This window comes from Nicotiana attenuata, unplaced genomic scaffold (genome assembly GCF_001879085.1).
Source record: "Nicotiana attenuata strain UT unplaced genomic scaffold, NIATTr2, whole genome shotgun sequence".
Taxonomy (NCBI): Eukaryota; Viridiplantae; Streptophyta; class Magnoliopsida; order Solanales; family Solanaceae; genus Nicotiana; species Nicotiana attenuata.
This window is the reverse complement of record NW_017671562.1, coordinates 58,601-63,066: the sequence shown is the minus strand read 5'-3', so window position 1 is coordinate 63,066 and position 4,466 is coordinate 58,601. Positions and strand designations below refer to the sequence as shown.

General features: G+C 33.3%; 1 long non-coding RNA gene across 5 annotated transcripts in view; it reads right to left on the bottom strand.

Annotated features, from left to right (window-relative positions):
• Nucleotides 1–701: 701 nt before the first annotated feature.
• Nucleotides 702–4,466, bottom strand: part of LOC109209006 — a 33,734-nt gene continuing 29,969 nt past the window's right edge. For 3 of the 5 annotated variants that reach the window (XR_002065289.1, XR_002065290.1, XR_002065291.1), the window contains 5 exons: nt 3,063–3,239; nt 2,244–2,320; nt 1,599–1,649; nt 1,037–1,125; nt 702–898 (listed from right to left, as the gene is read on the bottom strand). This is a non-coding gene — a long non-coding RNA (uncharacterized LOC109209006). The remainder of the gene's footprint in view (nt 899–1,036; nt 1,126–1,598; nt 1,650–2,243; nt 2,321–3,062; nt 3,240–4,466) is intronic. The other 2 variants (XR_002065293.1, XR_002065292.1) reach the window with 2 other exon arrangements.

The following is a 4,466-nucleotide window of genomic DNA, read 5'->3' as shown; positions in this document are numbered from 1 at the left end:
TATCGACTTCAAAAAAGAAATATTTCATGTATTACATAAGCTAATAAAGCCAATTGCTTCAAGGTGCATACTAGCAGTGACCTTTTACAAAATTATATGTATTTAAATAGTATCATAAACATAATAATTATCCAAAACTCTCCATCACTAAATTCCAATAAATCAAGTTTACTTTGGAGCACCATTTCAATTGCATCACCAGAATTTCCTACAGATACAAAATGAAATCAAAAGTTAGATAGAACTAATATGCAAGTGTAAACTCAAGTGAGAAGATTTCACCCACATTTTCACCTATCAACACAATACTGTCAACGGAGAAAAGGACATAGTTAAAGAAGGAGATAATAGATAAGGGACATACAGAAACAAGTATTAAACACATTTCTTATGCTAATAGCCAATTGAAATTTAGAGAAATGTTTTGGTAGATTTCAGCGAACAGTGGATGTAGAATACTTTGCAGCACCCCAGATGAGTACCTTTGTACAATCATATTAAGTTGGCCTCGTCATTTAGGAGGATTACATTTTTAATTGCAAGCGTATGACAGAATATGTAATTAAAACTATCCGACTTAGCATACTCCTCATCAGGAAATATGTTTAAAAACTATCTCTTTTGCATAACTCATAGATTTTTTATGTTCTTTATACAAGAAAAATAATTCATTTGATTTCACAGTAGTATATATTTCACAATTTCAGGTTCCATAATAGTACATATTTCAGAATTCTACTGGCTTGAAACCTAAACTAACGCCTTTTAGACAATTGCATGCTTGGATGGAAGCATATCGGCTTAACTAACCTTGTAGAGTATATTTCTCTTCTCAGCACCTCTCAAATTACTTTTGTCCATGTGCGTCTCTTCTTCATGTGGATGCAGAACCAACAACCTAAAATCAAAGTATAGAATGCAGTCCAACAACATTATGGAACATTGATCAAAGAACCAAGATGGTAATTGTGCAAAAAAAATAACAGAAATAGTTTGAAATTTAGTACAATTATAAGTTTGTAGGTATTAAACAGACCTTTTTCTTCTAAAAGTTTGGACAAGAATACTTTAGTTTGTTCATAATTATTCTGCAGAAACAGTATGCTGAAATACTGTGCAGGATCGCTGCAAAAATATTGTACAGAAATACAGAAAGAAGACTATGAGACAGAAGATTATACCTAAAAATGAAACATTGAGGTGGTGAAAAAGCAATAAAGTTGTTGTATGAATGTTATTATTTCCTCCGGTAAAATTCCATATAAAGGAAACAAATCTAAACTAATACAAATCAACTTGGAAGGGGAAAAAGTAACAATAGTGAAAACTAATTTCAAACGCCGGGAATTCCATTTTAGATAATCATTCCAATATGTAATATGCCTAATACACACAAAGAACCTACTGTAGCAAATGATTGGGGTGATACCTATTTGACTAAGGTAAATATAAAAATTGTGTAGGCTAGCAACTTTGAGAAGAAACGGCACAAATAAATATTCAGAAACATGCTAGTAGTAAGACAAAGCATATCCAAATATAACTACAGTCCAACAGAACTACCGCAACATATCAATGTAGAAGAAGGTGAAAGTTACCTTTCATTGGCACAAGAAAATCTGAATCAAGAACAAACGACTCGTCTTCTTCTGGCAACGAAAAGGGAAAAACAAAGCAACTAAAGTAAGACATTCGATCTAACAATACCTTGCAGTTCTGATTAACCTAATCCCTAAGATATCACCATTGCCCCGTTTAAATCTCGACGTTTGCATAAAACTTTAGTCTAGCATTAGTTATAAATGAAAATTCAGTAGTTATCCAATTCAACAAATATTAGAAATCTATGAAACTACAGGAAGCTCCTTTTCAAATTTAACCCATGAGAAAGTGAATCACCCTTTGGCCAGAGTAGGTAACTGACGACATGTGCAGATTTTTCCTATTTTGGTAAACAACAAAATCTTTTATTGCACAGTTTTTGTGGAACGTCATCAACAAAAGTTATGCGTCTTTTTAAAATTCTACGTTTTGATGTCTATTTTCTGCAGTTTGATATTTTAATTTTACTATTTAGAACTCTTGCACCTTATCATTAACTTGAAATTTGACTCACAGATGCACGAGGTTACACAGTCTTTGTAACAATTGACAACATAAGACAAATTATAAGTGTAGGCCGCATAAAAATATACTCATGTTGGTTTTGCAGTGGAAGTACCTAAAAGAAAGTTAACACTGACCTGCCTAGCACCTTTTTGTTGGAATATCTTTTGAATGGAAGAGAGCACCCTTTTATCCCAATTAGTAGAACAAAATCCTACAGAAGTAAAAGTATCAGTACCTATCCCTATGTTGATTAAAGAATTTTCATAATGACCCGACAAAATAGAAACAAAAACCAAAAGTCACACTCTAATAACATAGTAGCAGCAACAAAAAGCTCACTCAAAAACTTCTATTAGTCTAATTTGATATTGAGCATCTTTAGTCATTGTTTTAATTTAGCTACAATCTTAGACATATTTGGTGGGACTACATATTAAAATATCTGGCCGTACACTATATTGTTGTTTATGCCAACCAAGAAAAGGTCAATAATATACTTGTAGTCCATGTTATTTTAGAGAAAAAATTTAAGTACAGCCCGTAAGGGCTAAATACTCCTTTCACCTCTCAAGGAAAGTTTATTTGGAGGACTATCTAAGTTTGCGGGTTTTATTTACATATCATAGGCACCTTAGTGAAGGCTTGGCATATATTATGACAGCATGGATAATAAAATGCTAGTAGCAGCAATGGCAAATTAAATATGAACATGTTTGGAATAGTAAAATTGTGGCGCTCAAGAACAACACAAAACTCACCTGGGAGAACTGAAAGATCCTGAAAGCATGTAGTTCAGAGAAAATTGAAGAAAGAATAACCTAAAAGTAAATCATGCTGAAGCGCATATGAATGAAGTGATAAAAATGATGATTCCCAATGACCATCCCAGAAACAACAATCGACTAAAAAACAATCAAGTGGAGAGAACAAGTAGAGTGAACAGAGAAACGTACCTGAGAGAAGAGAAATTTTGAGATGGCAAACTTTAGAATCTGGTAGATTGGTAGGAGAAAATTTATCAAACCAGTTACTCCCGAGGTGTAAAATTAGGAATTCACGTGCTAAGCCTCCAATATATGCAGCCGAGTCTCGAAATATTGAACTACTCTGAAATTAGCTGATATAGACTGCTGAAACGTTGAAAAATAATTTAGCCCCATAGCTATTTAAGCTTTCTTCTCCCTAAATTGTTAAGCATTAATACGGCCGAAAGTTTTGAAGTACTATCCTTTGCTGTCAATATTCGAAATACAAATCAAAGTGGAAACGAACTGCAGAAGCTTGCAAAATATTAGAAGTATGAAAGACAGTAAGAGAATCTAAATCAAAGTGAAAAAGGACCAAATAAATGCGCAGAAAATAGTGATGACAGGACCAAGAAAGCATGTTATAGTAAAAATAATAATGACCCGCACTAGTTAAATTAGAGTTGAGACTTTCTTTACACCTTAGATAACTACTCAATGAACAATCAATTCCTGAAGTAGCTTACATAAACTGTAGACATAGAACTGGGGTTCTTAGTTGCCAAGTGTACATGGATAGGCCAAGACATGATGCCAAACTCGAGATCAAGGATTCTTAGCTACAAAATTTATAATTAATAGTAGTTGCAACCCCACTTTCTCAATCAAATAAAGAAAAATTAATGGAGCAGAGAGTAGCATATATGACCGAGGTTCGAATAAAAGTTTATGTACCTTTGTGAGCTCTCCTAATCTCTGACTTCTTGAGTATTGCATACCCAAATATTATCTTAGATGTAAATGGTGGATTGGTGGGTTTATCACCTTTTCTATTAAGTTTTGTCAATCAGTATCCCATACTCTACTATCTTTCCGAGAACTAATATTTTTCCGACAATTAAAAAACAGACAGTAACTAAAAAATAAACGAAGCTTTTTGCCATACTTATAGGCAAATGTGTGGGAATTATATACATTTAGGTCTCATCCAGCAACATTCAAACAAATCAGTCTAATCATACTCACCAAGTTATTCTTCAAACGGTATCAAATCAAGAATTCAAGTACACAAGCACAACATTGGACCAAATAAGCACTCAAAATGAGATGAACTCTAATTTATCAAAATGTAACAGGAAAAGACACTCAACCACTTAAGCTTCACCAAATGTCTAGAACCAAAGATGCGCCATATTAACTCATCACCACAATAGCGTAAAAATAAATTAAAACTTCAAATTATACCAACAAGAGAAAAAGGAAAGTGTCAACAAGTTATAAATGAATCATGAACTTCTGCTCGCGATCGACCTAGAATGAAAGAAAATGTAGTAGAGGTAAAGGCATCACATGAAGGTTAATGAAACAAAAGCCATGCATTTTTGGCATCAC